Source organism: Lactuca sativa, chromosome 3 (assembly GCF_002870075.4).
Source record: "Lactuca sativa cultivar Salinas chromosome 3, Lsat_Salinas_v11, whole genome shotgun sequence".
NCBI lineage: Eukaryota > Viridiplantae > Streptophyta > Magnoliopsida > Asterales > Asteraceae > Lactuca > Lactuca sativa.
This window is the reverse complement of record NC_056625.2, coordinates 9,542,489-9,559,113: the sequence shown is the minus strand read 5'-3', so window position 1 is coordinate 9,559,113 and position 16,625 is coordinate 9,542,489. Positions and strand designations below refer to the sequence as shown.

The following is a 16,625-nucleotide window of genomic DNA, read 5'->3' as shown; positions in this document are numbered from 1 at the left end:
ATTTGGAAATGTGGACCATACTAGGTTTTATTTATTGATATTCAGTTGGTTGGTTGGGCTGTTAAAACAACTTAATGAAGTGGGCCAAACAGTCTGTTTGCCTCGTCACTCGCCAGCCGTCACTTGGCCGTTAATCGGGAAATAGGATGGTGCATGAGCGGCGGGACGATTGGACGAATTGAGTTAATAAACTTACGCCCACTTTTTGGTTGAACTTTTATTTTTTTTCCTCTTCTAAGTTGTGAAGAATAGACAAAACAACCTCTGAATTTACATTTACTCAACTTCTGAAACATTTGTGTAGGTAGAAACGAATATGCAAAAAAGTTAGAAAAGTAAAAATGAAAAAATTAAGCAACTCATATGAGTCGTAATAATTATCCGAATTAATATTTATTTTTAAGGGCCAAATAAAATAGTTTATTTATAGTTTGCACAAAAATATTATCAAGCAAAAATTCGTGTTCATATGTTTTTCTCATCGATTCAAGTATTCTTTTAGGATAATTTTAATTTGTTTTGAACCGCAAACTAATTTCACTTGAAATTTATAAATAATTAGGGAAGATTCCCCATTTTGTAGCGGTTAAAAGCAGGGCCGGCCCTTAACATATGTCAGGTGTGTGACCGCACATGGCCCGCATTGTTTGGAGGGCCCGATATATATATATATATATATATATATATATATATATATATATATATATATATATATATATATATACACACTAGCTATTTATCCGCGCCAAGCGACGGGTGGTGAATTACTTCTTTCATAAATTAGTTTTAGAGGTGATTATAATTCATTTCGAAAATTAGTCCGTCTTTGGTGGACGTTAGTTTTATTTTAGCAAGCAGTCCTTTTTCGATGAATGGTTATGTTTCAGAAACGTGTTAATTACAAAGAACATGTTGTGTATCGATTAGAGGTGGCAATCGTGTCGTGTTATATCAGGTTCGTGTCGTGTCGAAACACTAAACGAGTTGAAAGTGTTTGACCCTAACCCGACCCATTTAATTAACGTGTCGTGTCGTGTCAACCCGTTATTTTTGTGTCGGGTTCGTGTCGGGTTTCGGGTTAGGTCTATACCTTGAAATATTTCGTGTCATATGAGGTTAAAAGATTAAGCATGTTGAAAGAGTAGGAGTTTGGTAGGCAGAAAGGAAAAACTAATAGTTTTGAGACAGAATAGATGAAGTCATAGCAAGTTCAAATGACAAAATTAAAAGAGTGGGAGTTGGTGAGGCGGATGACAAGGTCATGAGAACGTGAGAGTGGTGAAAGAGACTGGGTAGTTTGGGAGAGAATGAAAAAACTGAAATGAAGTTTTGATCTAGACGGCTAAGTCATTTCAACATTACAAAACAATTCAATTCGAATGTTTTCTTTTACTTATGATTTTGGTTTTGTATCTTTCTAGTTTATTTAAATAATTCAAAAAACTTGCATATAAATAAACGGGTTATTTTCGAGTCATATTCGAGTTGAAATTCTCAACCCTAACCTTACCCATTTAACTTTCGTGTCGTGTCGTGTCAACCCGTTTATTTGAACAGGTTGAAATATCTTACCCAAACTCGTTTATTTCGTGTCGGGTTTCGTGTCGTGTCAATTTTTGCCACCTCTAGGATGAATATTTTCTTTTAGAGTATAGATTTCGTGTTTCGTATGTGTGGGTTAGGATTTTAGACTTAGAATTTAAGGTTTATGTTTTCTAAAAATAAGCTATCTAATCAAATATAAGTCAAACTTTGTAACAAAACAAACATAAATTATGTCTAAAATCGCTCATTTTAATTATTTTAATATTTTATCATCTTTTTAAAAAATGGTGTTAGTTTTTAATTTTGAATATTAAGTCGTATCGTTTTTAAAATTTTAATGTCATATTGTTTTTAAAATAAACATTCGTTGCTATTTAGTTTTATTGTTAAATTTGGTTTTCCAAGTAGCACATTGCTACCATATGTATGAACAGAGTTTATGTTCTCCAATCTCCATTTTCATGGTGAACTTGTTATTCCATATTTTTAATTATTAAAGAATTAATACTTAATCTAGATGTATTTCGTGTTTTTCGTTATTTGGAAAATAATAGTATTAAAGGATATGATAACTATCTCTATTATTAGGATTTTTAAAATAGTATTAAAACAATTTATATCAAACCCAATGAACTCAAGCGTAAAGAAACTTCAAATGTTTGCTTGACATTACTCGTCAGAAAAAAAAACAAAAAATTGTCATAAAAAACTAACATTAAACATTAATTTAAATCTATAAAACATTAATAATCAACATTACAAGAGAATCTACAAAATACAGAATAATAATAATAATAAAAATAATAATAATAATAATAATAATAATAATAATAATAATAATAATAAACAAACATAGTTATCATTTTATCTTCATAATCAAAAAATAATTAACAGAATAAAGACATGAGTTGCATTGAATTCATAAATAGAAACCATGTGACTTTGGTTCTCCATTATCCGTCCCTCACATTTTTCCAACTAAAAAGTTAATCATTATCACATCTTTTTTTTTACTCCAATTCCTTTGACATAAAAAATTTATGCATAAAAGTTTTTCAACCTGCTGCTCTAAGTTGCTCTGAAGAAAGTAGAAGTGTTTGAAAACATACAAACAATAGAAAAAACAGCTAAAACAGAAAAATAAATTAAAAGCATACAACTCCTCTAAGGTTTGATATTCAATTATTGGTAAATTCTTAGGAGCTCTATAGGGTTGTTAAGTTGGGTCACCTTAAAGGAAGATGTTGAATTCACCATAACAGATGAAACTGGGATAGGGGCAATATCGTCTAAGAGACTAATAGAGTGAACCAAAGGAGAATCACACAGTTATTTTTGATCAGCTGATAAATATACATACTTGTTTTAATGGGCAGGGCTTATTCTCAACTCTTGACCCAACAATCAGCCACATATGGGTAGATCCTGCTTTCGCACAACACCACACACTACCTAAAAAAATTCCAAATGATTCACCTGAAATTAGAGTTCAAAAAAGAAAAAATTGACAAACAAAAAAAGTTAACATGTATACTCAGTTGAAATTAGAGTTCATTTTTTTACTTATTTCTTCTTGATCTTACTCAAACTAATCTGAAAGTAAGGATAAGAAAACAAACAATTGTGTTAGTAATGGGAAATAAAATACTCTAATAAAATTAAGGGGATAGTATAAATCAAACTCCTTTGCCAAAAAAATTATCAAACAAAAGAGGCAAGATTAGCCAATTCTTGAATCAGATTTTTTAGTTTTTCAAAATCGAGGCCATGTAACAAAATAATTAGGGATAAAAAAAATCAAGGGGAAGCCTCCAACATGTATGTACATCAACATCTACCATCATCATGTTCAAAAAAATTAAATTTCATCTTAGTGATCGAAAATGGAAAAAACCAAGAGGAGTGAATAGGAAATAGAGCATCCCAAAGAGATGAAGAAGCAGATCCCATCAAAAATCAATGTGAAAATAATCATTGAGTCTAGAATACATCATTCGATGTCTCTAATAGAAGAAAATAAAGAAATCATATAAGCTTACCTTATGTCAGATTTGGATACTTCAATTGATCTTGGCACTTCAGTTTGTTACTCGTCCCTTTGAAGCTTGAATAAGATATAAATGCCAATGAAGTAGATGAACATGCTAATGGGGAAGGATAGTGTGAAGCACACCATATGCAGTGGTGAAGATGAAAATAGGTAGAAGGAGAAAAATGGCCTTCTTAAGGATATTATCAAACACCTAGTATGCATGATCATCAAAAAATAGTTATCAATAGCCTATCATATACCTTTCACACATAATATCTGCACCTACATATGTGGAACCACGAATTTCATTTATCCACAACAAAATCTTGTTATTACATAAAATCAAAGGAAAACCAGAATAAAGGAAAGCACACAAACCTGGAAATCAAAAAAACAGCTGATGGTAGAGTGATGTCATTTGAGGCAAGTAGTGATAGCTGTAAACGTTGGTTAGGTCGATTAAGGGGGAATTCGAATGACAGTAGCAAGGTAGCATCATGGCGACATGGCGATGGTGGGCATTGACGATGGGGTTGGTGACGTAAAGGGTATTAATGTCGGCTGGTAATTAAGCTACAAAGATTAAAGAATATGAGATGCTATATAACTGGATCAAACCAATTTAATTGGCTGAAATTGAGCGTATGTTGGTTTAACTTTGATCAATTCACGGATAAGATTTACATTTTGTTTGACTGAGCATTTCGAATGTTTAGTTTTGGCTGTTTCATTAATGTTGACTGAATTCTTACTTATCCTTATATTCTCAATGTTGACCGGATTAGATTTCAAAGCTTAAAATCATTGTACATGAAGCAATAAGGGTTTGTATCTCTTAATTTTCAGCCTTTGACCAAATATGTATATTAAGGTATGATATATATATATATATATATATATATATATATATATATATATATATATATATATATATATATATACTAGTCGTTTACCCGCGCAAAGCGGCGGGAGCGAATAGTTTATGAGCGGTGATTAACTTATTTCGGTTTTTATGTATAATTGCAGCTATTGCATCAAACCGCAAAAATCATTAAATCTTAACTTGTTTCGGAACTTTGACCGGTTTGATGGGTTGTGGGTTTGTAATATTCAACACATTTTTTATTTACAATCTATCTTGATTTGTTTTTTTGGTCCTCAAACCATATATAAATTATAATTAAAACATACTTATTTATTAAGATAGTAAAAATCATCACTGAAAAAAAATTATCTATTTATAATTTTAAAGCACATGTTTATACATTTATTTGTTTGATAGTATTTTACTTTCAATTCTTTATTTTTAATAATGTATTTTCATTTTTTCTATTATTACTTCTATATAAAATTTTATGATGTGATGACAACCATTGGAACGTACGTCTTCCGTTTATAAGATTTTCAACTTACTAAATATACAAACACCATGATAAAGTGGTTATAGGTTTGATACAAAATATTGATTTTAAATGATTCGTTATGTCAAAAAGTTTTTCCTAATAAATTGGAAACCAACAGTAACAAATTAGGTAATATCAATGCTGTAAAAAGCATTCGACGGTATCTTAATGATGGATTGAAATTAAAAGATTGATCGGTTTACATAATGATTAATCAAATACCATAAATTATTAATTAAATTATTCAAAAATTAATATATCTTAAGAAAATAAGTATTTGAAAATATAAATTCTGAAAATTTTGATATAATATTTGAAAATTTGAAAGTTTGATTTTTTTAATTAGATATTATGTTTGATAAATTATCATTGATTCCATTATTGAAAATAATATAAAAAGTTATCTAAGTATTTGAATTTTCAAAAGTTGTCATTAACTATTTATATAGTTACGATTCAATGGTAATAATAACTAAATAATCAAACAAAGAAGACAAGTTTAATGTTACTCATAGCCCAATTCCACCAAAGGTGCACATGCTCATTCCAAAAAAAATGTTAGAAAATGAATGATACATTAAAATTTTCTTATTTCTCATTTGGAAAAATAAGTTGCATAATATTTATATGAAACTAAATGGTAGGGCAAACTCTTTACCCATAACCAAATGATATCAACTCAACTTCATGTCACACTCTTTACCCATAGCGAAATGATACCGACTCAACTTCAAGATATTAAGTATATAGGCCACGTTTTTTGAATAGTTTTAGTAAAGTTTCTCCATGTTATTAAACTGAAATTTGGTAAATTTTTAATATATTTCTATCTAAAAATAGGAACATATGTCACCAACACATACACAAATAACACACACACACATCACATACACATACAACAAACACACAACACACACATACATATCAGACACAACACATACCAGAAATATACAAAAACATATACAACAGAAACACAAACAAAACATATACACACATAACAACTCTAATGAGTTATAAAGTTAACATCATTTTCGTCACTGTAACTGACTTTTCTTTCCTTACCTTTTTCATTTCTTCATTTGCTTCATCTTTCTCTTCAACAAATCATAAATTCAAATACACTTTAACCAACTAATGCCAACTAAATCTAAAGTTACGGTAAATAAAACTAAAATCAAGCATATTTATATAAAAAATCTCAATCATAAAAAGGAATAAACTAACAAATCGAGAGATGTTTGACAATATAAATGCAACTGAATCTCCTAATTCTTTCGGCCGGTTCCTAAACCGCAACATGTACTATCCGTTTGCAACTTCATCATCTGATTATGTACAAAATACCACAAAGAGAACCAAAGTTGCATTAAGTCCTAAGATGGATCAGCATAAGTCAGCCTATACTAAACTGATAAATTCTTCAATAACATTTTTTCGAAAAATTACTAAAACACAAATAATTTGAGCTCAAACCTGTAAAAGGAACATATTCTTGAACCCTACAATATTATGGACATTCTCGATCTCCTATGCAATCTATAGGGCTGTTATGGAGATCATAAATATGCTTCATGTACCATACATTATTGTATTACCTCTAGTCTTCCATTCCACGGAGAGGTGCTTTTATAGCACCTAGAGCAAAAATTACCCAAAAGTCAATTTTCAACCGACCCACACCTAAATGTTGACAGGGATCCTCAAAAATCTTTAAAATCAGACTATCGATGAATGAACAATACTATCGAGGCCTATGAAAACGCATGGTAATCACATCAGGAATGGGTAAAAGGAACACAAAGAGACATCACATATTAACTAACTGTGAACTGAAGTATAAGTAACCATACCTCGATGCCAGTAACAAACCTGTTGATGCCATGATGTCACCCACTATTATGTGGAGATACATTATATCAATTAAAAGAGTTCCCTAATGACACTTCTACCCATATGGGGGAAAACTGCTTCCACGTTATCCAACAACGATTATATCAATTAAAAGAGTTCCCTAATGACATTTCTTGTACTTTTAACATAAATTATAAAAATATTAGCTTCAAAAGGAAAGATTAAATGGGTTAAGAGTTACCAAAAGTGTATTTGAATGCTTAAATTCTAGTATTACTTACTTTAAACCATTATTTTGATAAGATAGTTTTTGTAACAAAGCAACTGGTCATAAAAATCAGAAAATGGACAAATTACAGTTTCACCCATTTTGACCTATTATCCAACCCAATTGACCCACCCATTTTGAGCCATTACCCAACCCAATAGACTCTCTTTAGGAGGGTCATACATGACATTGAAACCTTTCCAAACATACTTGGACAAAGTTCCTTAAAAAACAACACTAAAAGTATGGTTTTTGCATAAAACTCTCTTATGGATTTGGCTTAGAACTTACCAGACAACAAATTCAGTTTAACTAGCGTCTCTTTCAAAGCAAACAGGGTAGGATAATTCGATCAAGATGAATTCAATGCAAAAACCTGCAAATGGAATCAAAATGTAACCCAAAAATGGCAGATAATTAAGAAGAATGAGCTTAAAATAATCAAATAAGAAAATACAAATGAAATGAGAAGATCCTCCATTAAGAAAAACATAGTAACCTGTTTTGGAGAAACGCTTCATCTTCAATCGATCTTAGATCTAAGCTGCCATTGAAACAAAAAAAATATAAACCATTTGTAGAAAAGAAATCAAAATCATTTTATAGAAAAACTAACTTTACATCTTCAAGTTTCATTTAAATTTAAGGTTGGTGCAGTGTCACAACTACCATTTTTAGCTAGGAAATTTTATTCTCATATAAACATCATCCATTATAAAAGCCTATACTCTAAGTAAATACTATACTCTATTCTCGTTCAAATACGTCTCATATGTTCAACTAAGGGTTGAAAACCTTAGAAATCCCGGTTCATGTTCTTTATGGACTAAGATTTTATTATTGGGCCTAAAACGAATTAGTTTACCTCTAATGTGCCATGTGGGCCAATTTGGGCCACAACAAATCCCAATAGCCCTAATGGGCCCTAAATCTCTTTAATTAGACTTCATTGGGCCGTGATCATCAATAAGGGCCCAATGGGCCGAGAAGTGATTATTGGGCCTCATGATTTCGAGCCAAGGCAAGTAATAGCCCAATTTAAATTCTCTTCTTCATCTAGCCCAAAATTTTCAGCCCATATTCAAAATAATAATAATAATAATAATAATAATGGAAGAATGCATGGATTAGGCTAATGACAACTCATAATTTCATAACATACATCTAGGTGATCACATGTATCAAGAAGTGTATTACCCTTCATGCAAAACTCCTTATCTCTTCTCCCTCTCTTCTTCTACCCCTTTGGCCGAAATCCCACCACTCCACCTCCATTTTTCTCATTCAAACTACTTCAAACTCTCTCAAGAACTCCTTCATCTTCCTCTAAAATTTCGAAAATTAGTGTGTGTTTCAAGAGGAATTTTTCATCAAAGATCATCATCATTGGTAAGATCTCACAAGCTAAGTTGATTTACTACATCTTTAAACTTAATTCACTCCTCTTACCACCTCAAATTCGTGACCATGCTCCCTAGAACTCATCAAGATTTGAAGATCACTTCAAGAAGCTAGCTAGAGTCATAACTTACACCACCTTCTTCTTATCCTCATCAAAACCGAAATCCAAACCCCAAGGTGAGTTCATACCCCTTGTTTTATGTTTTTATATGATTTTTGGGGGGGAGAATACAAGTTGCTTTGTGTAGATCTATGTGTATATGCATGTCTATGTGTGTTTTCCATGAATTATTTGGTGATTATGTGTTGATTTCTTCACTAATCTAAAAATATGTTAAGAAACTTGAAGTTTCTCACTAGGATCTTCATATGAATCTTGAGAAAAGTATGTTTTATCACAAGTATCACATGTGAACATGTAGATCTGGGATTTGTATACTTGATATAGCAAAAATAAGTGTTGTGTTCAAAGATCTATAAACTAAACCAACAAAACAGCCCTTGACAGAAAACTTTTGGTCCAATCTCGGACTGTTTTGACCATCCAAATGGAAGTATTCTTCAAAACTGCTTTACATGGATAAATTTCAGGTTTATATATTTAAAATGACTACTTGCACGTTTTCATACGGTTTTTCTACAATTTTTGGCGAATTTTACAAAACTGTCTATCATATTTGAAATAATTTCGGACCAACCTGTGAAGATGAGTAATTTCACACTAGTTTGAAGCCATCAAAAATTATGAGAAAAATTGTGAACAAAGTAGACAGAATTTCCAAACTTCCAAAATTTACGGATCCAGATTTCGACTTACGATGAGTTTTCTACAAATTTTCTTAAAACTAGTTCAGAAAAGCCAAAAACCAGAAAAATATGTATTTTCACAAAACCAAGCCAAAAATGATATTTTTGACAAAAATGGGTTTAAAATGCTATTTTTATCACAAAGTAGTCATCAACACAAGTTTTTAACAAAATTGGAGATTAAAGTGTTATTCTTACAAAATTGGGCCTTAAATGTAAATTTTTGGCTTATTGGGCCAAGAATGTCATTTTCACAAAAAGTGGGCTTTAGATATCAATTATGTAAATAATCAAGCTAAAATAAACAAAACAATAACAACGGGTTAAAAACGACATTCATATCCTTATTGGGCCTGGAAATAATATACTTGTTTAGTGGGCCTTAGTGATCCACTTACATGTTTATTGGGCATAGGAATGGGTTTTATATGCGTTATTCTCTTTATGCTATTTTAGTGGATACTATTTGCATGCTATTTGGGCTTATAAATACCTTACATGTGAAATGGGCCTTAGTTGTCCTTTCACATATATTTTAGGCCCATGTTATATAATCTGATTCCCTTTAGGTCTTGAAATGATTTACATGTTTAGTGATGCCTTAGTGGTTCACTTACATGGATCATTGATCCTAGAATGAGTTTATACATTTTTCTTCGCGTAAATTCGATTAAGGATCTAGCGAGTTTTTATCGGTTGGCACCTATTAAGTGTACGATTGTAGCCTGTAGTTATAACCAGAGTCTCTTGGAGGGAGAGCGGGGATTTGTGTATAGATCTATATGGGGATGACACCCCACACCTAAGCTATTCGCTACAGTTAGACTAACTTAGTCTAGGGTGACAAAAACCTTATTCTATTTTCCGTCGGCGTCCAACGACGCCAAGACATGCGAAATTGTCATTATTTAGTATGGTTATGACAGCTCGCTTAGAGGAATTAACGTTATGAAGTTTACGGAAGACCATTCACCATTCACCATTCACCATTCACCATTCTCTTGGATTACTCGGAAACATTCTCTTACTAGTACTCAACCTCGGGGGTTGGTACGACAACTTTCTCTTGTACAGACAACATCGGGTTGTCTGGGAATATTCTATTTACATGCTCTTACATTCTCTCTACATTCTATTTACCTTTTTAGTCAAATAACAATAACATACATGCATTAATACAAGATCTTACGCAAACACACTAAACAGTTTTTAGAAAATATCGGATTTTCTGGTGGTTTTCAAAGTTATACAAATCATTTTCACAAACATGCTTATGAACTCACCAACATTTTATGTTGACCGTTTTCAAAATAACTTGTATTCTCAGGAAATCGTTGAAGCAGGATGAACAAAACAAACTAATGGATATTGTGTTATATTTTGTTTCATCATACTCTTACTATTTTGGCATGTAAAATTCAAATACAATACTCGATGTAAACAATGAATGTTGTAATATTACATGTGTGATGATGATGATGTTATGTTTCAATTATATTCACTGTAACGATATTTCAAGATGAAGTCACGCACAAGCCCCCGGACGTTTCCGCTGTCTGGTTCGAGGGTGTGACAGATTGGTATCAGAGCATTGTTTATAGTGAACTAGCATATCTAATCATACAGGATATGCAACTATAAATACAATGGGACTAAACAACTCTGAACATTATAATTAAAATACATACCCTTGTGTGCATTTTAGAATAATAACATAACAAGAATAATAAAAGTCTTTGGAGGATTTGAACGTCGCTATTAAACTCGGGCAGTTATGTAATCGTATTGGGGGTGAGTGTAGCCTGATCAACTACATTCATTCAAAATACGACTAACATGTGTTTGGGAGTAATTGTGATGGGCAATGAATCAAAAACTTACCATTTAATTATCCAAAGAGCTTATAGAACCAAACCTACACAAAAATTAAATTACTATAGGAGTAATTGGTATGCTATTTGTTTCTAGTATTTATACCCCTTCGTGCAATACACTATAGACGAGTATCATTAGCCAAGAAACCCCTATCTCCCTAGTCAGGGAATAGCAGGGTGGCTCGACTCAGTGAAGGAACCACAAGAGGAAAACGAAGTAGAACTTGCAGGTGAACCCGACGAGTCAATAGTGGACCTCGAGGAGGAACAGCCAGAGGGAAATGATGATGATGACTCGGATACAGAATCCGATGACATCAATCCTCCATGTAAATCCAGAGTACCGACATATCGTGTGGGCCCCGGTGCCCCATGCCCCCATAGGCACACGATATTGGAGATAGAGTCACCATCAGGGGATACGACCACACTATGATAGGAACCGAGGTCTCTTCGATCTTAGTCATAGAGGACCAGCTAACTGGGCCCTCCCAGTCGTGGTCCGGTGCACCTGAGGTATGGATAGCCAAGCTCAGGACACCCCAAATCGAACGGAACAAATGCGGTTTGCTATTGAGAGAATCAAGAGACAAACAAAGGAAGTGAACGGAGACTCCCAAGTGAGACAGTTAGTTTGAGAAGTACGACTACGAGATACCGAACAACAAGTAGCTCATCTCCGAGGTGCCTCCACTTCATCAGCACCACCACCAGACACTTTCCGCCACAATTAGGATCAACCTTTTCTTTTTCCCTCTACTATCCGACATGACTCTCTTTCATGTACTAAGATGGTACTTACCAATGGAACAATTATGTGTTATCTTTATTTCATATTACTACATAGACTCAATTATATGCACAAGCGAACCCTCAAAACCGCTAGATACTTAAGGGTCTCGAAACCAAAACACCCTATATACTCTAAGGACAAACGTGATGATCGTGCCAAATCTGTGATTATCTACTACCGCAAAATACATCATAGGGATGTAGATGGAAGCAGTGAGAATTATACAACAAGATGCAAAATTTATAGAGTACAACCAGGAATGACGATCATTACTTACAATCTGGATTATCAACGTGCAGCAGGAAAATGCCATCCCGCAAGAATAACAAGCGCACCTGCGAGACACCGCTCCTGCAGATGGACTCTGCTACATTCCAAGCTGCTGTAACGGCGGCAGTAACCGCTGCGATGACGCAAATCAATGCAAACAACCCCAATGGAGGCAGGAACAACATTGACAATTCCAGCCAAAGGAACGAACATGGAAACCAAAAAGTGACAACCTATCAAGGAACTCCAGACCCCAAGCCTAAGAGCAGGAAGCTGAGGTCTAGAAGTAAGAGAAAGGGACAACACACTCAAGGGTTCTCAAGGAAGCAACATGTTGATGCTGTTCATGCGACCATGACCCCTATTATACCAGTACCAACAAGACCATATGCTGGAAGCCTTCCAAAATGCAACCAGTGCAAATTCCATCATAATGGAGCCTGCCGGGAGATGCATTGTAACAAATGCAACCGAAAGAATCACACCGCCAAATTCTGTAGAACTTATCCATGTCATAATCGTCAGCCAAATGAAAACGACAACAATTGCAACAACCCTAACAACAACACCAATGATGAGACCAGTTACACCTGCTATAGGTGTGGAGGAACCGGTCACTTCAGGTGCAGTTGCCCCAGGGATAACAATCAAGGAGCAGAAGGATCAGAAATGGTTCTAACCTTGGGTCAAGGTGAAGCAGACCAATGCCCGACAGTTGTTACTGGTACGTTCCCACTTAACAACTCTTTCGCTTACCTCTTATTCAATAGTAAAGCTGAGTGAAGCTTCGTTAGTAACATATTCAAACACCTACTAAAACCACAACCCCGGAGGCTAAACTAAGCCTTAACGGTGGAGATAACTAAGGGGTAAACCGCATCAACCAAAGATAACTATGTAGGGAACACCTTAACACTAAACAACCATTCATTTCAAATAAAATTTAATGCCAGTAAATATTAGGAGTTTTGATGTGATAATCGGCATGGTTGGGTTAAGCCCCCACCGTGCTGATACTATGTGTCGTGAGAGGGCCGTTTTCCTTCACCTTCCCAATCACGAAACTCTAATAACACCTAGTGATAAACCTAACGTCAACCCTCGTCCTATCTTGTGCATCAAGGCACAGAAGTGCCTGCACCATAAGAACTACGTTTTCCTCACTCTTGTTGTGGACAAGACCAAGGATGAAGTAAGCAAACAAGGTATTCCAGTAGCATGTGATTTTCCAGATGTGTTTCCCGAAGGACTTTCGGGAATATCCCAGAGAGACAGGTCGAATTTCGAATCGACCTCATACCGGGAGCCACATCAATTGCCAATTCACCCTATAGGTTAGCTTCCGCCAAAATTCTGGAGTTAACTAGTCAATTAAGAAAAATTTTGAGCAAAGGACCCATCGGACCAAGCTTCTCACCCTAGAGACCTCCGGTCTTGTTCTTCAAGAAGACGAATCCTTCAGAAGTACATCGATCTTAGGAAATTGAATAAGCTCCCTATCAAAAATCGACACCCAGTCCCTCGCACTGAAAATCTATTTGGCCAGCTCCAAGGTGCTAGTTACTTCTCTAAAAATAGATCTAAGAACCGGTTATCATCAACTTCGAGTCCGAGAAGACGACATTCCAAAAACTGCGTTCCGAACTCGTCGTGACCATTTCAAATTCATTGTGATACCCTTCGGTCTAACGAATGCTCCCATGCTATTCATGGACCCTACGAACCAAGTTTTCTCAACCACTCCTAGTCAGCCTTTTCATTATTTTTATCAATAGCATACTCGTCTACTCACGAAACAAGAACACTGTCAACATCTACAACCAGCCTTGAAGGCATCAAAGCTGGAGAATATCATGAAGAAAACACTACATGGATGGATAAAACTCTTGAAGTCGAGGGACGAACTTATAGTTACGCGAGTTGAGATGGACATTATCCGGGTGATCGTCGATAGGTTAACCCAATCCGCCCATTTCCTGCCAATACAGAAATCAAACAAGACAGAAAGATTAGTTGGGATTTATATCAAGGAGATCGTGAGACTCCATGAAATATTGGTATCTTCTATCTCGAATTGAGATAACGGAATTACTTCAAGATTTTGACAGTCACTTCAGAAGGCTATGGGAACATAGCGAGACACGAGCGTTGTTTACTACTCTCAAACCAATAGCCAAAGCAAACGGACCATTCAACCAATCGAATTCATGCGACAAGTCTGGGTGTTTGAATTCAGCAAGTCATGGGATACCCGGTTGCCCTTGATTGAATTCTCATACAATAACAACTATCGCACGAGCATCAAGATTGCTCCTTTCGAAACTCTTTATAGTCATAAATGCAGATCACTCGCTAGTACTCTCATGAGACCAGAAACCAGTTGCGAAACAACAGAGAAGATAATCCAAATCAAAGCTTGACTTAAAGCATTGAGAGATTGACAGAAGAGCTATTCTGACAAGCGGCGTAAGCCATTAGGATGTCTAGTCGGGGATCACGTGTTATTAATGGAATCTCCTCGGAAAGGAATGATTAGCTTTAGGAACCGAGAAAACTAAACCCATGATACATTGGATCGTTTGATATTCTTACTCAGATTGTTCCAAAAGCTTGCAGGCTGCAGCTGCCTGTAGAGCTCAGAAATGTACACCCCGTGTCCCACGCCTCGAATTGGAAAAAGTGCCTATCAGGCAAAACCCTTAACATTTCGTTAAGAGATATTAGACTAAACAAGAATCTCCTGTTCGTCGAAGAACCTGTCGATGTATTGGGTAAGGAAGTAAAGCGTACAAAACAAAACCGCATCCTGACTGTGAAGGTTCGATGGAACACCAAGCGTCGATAGGAATTCACATGTGAAAGTAAAGACCAGATGAAGCAGAAGCACCCTCACCTATTCTATCATTCATGAACCTACCTTTCGAAAGAATTTCGGGACGAAATTCCCTCTAACGGGGGGATGATGTCACAACTAGCATTTTAGCTAGGAAATTCTATTCTCATATAAACATCATCCATTATAAAAGCCTATACTCTAAGTAAATACTATACTCTATTCTCGTTCAAATACGTCTCATATGTTCAACTAAGGGTTGAAAACCTTAGAAATCCCAGTTCATGTTCTTTATGGACTAAGATTTTATTATTGGGCCTAAAACGAATTAGTTTACCTCTAATGTGCCATGTGGGCCAATTTGGGCCACATCATATCCCAATAGCCCTAATGGACCCTAAATCACTTTAATTAGACTTCATTGGGTCGTGATCATCAATAAGGGCCCAATGGGCCGAGAAGTGATTATTGGGCCTCATGATTTCGAGCCAAGGCAAGTAATAGCCCAATTTAAATTCTCTTCTTCATCTAGCCCAAAATTTTCAGCCCATATTCAAAATAATAATAATAATAATAATAATGGAAGAATGCATGGATTAGGCTAATGACAACTCATAATTTCATAACATACATCTAGGTGATCACATGTATCAAGAAGTGTATTACCCTTCATGCAAAACTCCTTATCTCTTCTCCCTCTCTTCTTCTACCCCTTTGGCCGAAATCCCACCACTCCACCTCCATTTTTCTCATTCAAACTACTTCAAACTCTCTCAAGAACTCCTTCATCTTCCTCTAAAATTTCGAAAATTAGTGTGTGTTTCAAGAGGAATTTTTCATCAAAGATCATCATCATTGGTAAGATCTCACAAGCTAAGTTGATTTACTACATCTTTAAACTTAATTCACTCCTCTTACCACCTCAAATTCGTGACCATGCTCCCTAGAACTCATCAAGATTTGAAGATCACTTCAAGAAGCTAGCTAGAGTCATAACTTACACCACCTTCTTCTTATCCTCATCAAAACCGAAATCCAAACCCCAAGGTGAGTTCATACCCCTTGTTTTATGTTTTTATATGATTTTTGGGGGGGAGAATACAAGTTGCTTTGTGTAGATCTATGTGTATATGCATGTCTATGTGTGTTTTCCATGAATTATTTGGTGATTATGTGTTGATTTCTTCACTAATCTAAAAATATGTTAAGAAACTTGAAGTTTCTCACTAGGATCTTCATATGAATCTTGAGAAAAGTATGTTTTATCACAAGTATCACATGTGAACATGTAGATCTGGGATTTGTATACTTGATATAGCAAAAATAAGTGTTGTGTTCAAAGATCTATAAACTAAACCAACAAAACAGCCCTTGACAGAAAACTTTTGGTCCAATCTCGGACTGTTTTGACCATCCAAATGGAAGTATTCTTCAAAACTGCTTTACATGGATAAATTTCAGGTTTATATATTTAAAATGACTACTTGCACGTTTTCATACGGTTTTTCTACAATTTTTGGCGAATTTTACAAAACTGTCTATCATATT

At 34.7% G+C, this 16,625-nt stretch overlaps 1 long non-coding RNA gene across 1 annotated transcript; it reads right to left on the bottom strand.

Moving 5' to 3' along the window:
• Positions 1 to 2,393: 2,393 nt before the first annotated feature.
• Positions 2,394 to 4,285, bottom strand: LOC111920891 (uncharacterized). The gene is made up of 3 exons (XR_002860010.3): positions 3,956 to 4,285; positions 3,585 to 3,788; positions 2,394 to 2,997 (listed from the first exon to the last, which is right to left on the bottom strand). It is a non-coding gene; the product is annotated as an uncharacterized LOC111920891 (long non-coding RNA).
• Between the last annotated feature and the right edge of the window lie 12,340 nt (positions 4,286 to 16,625).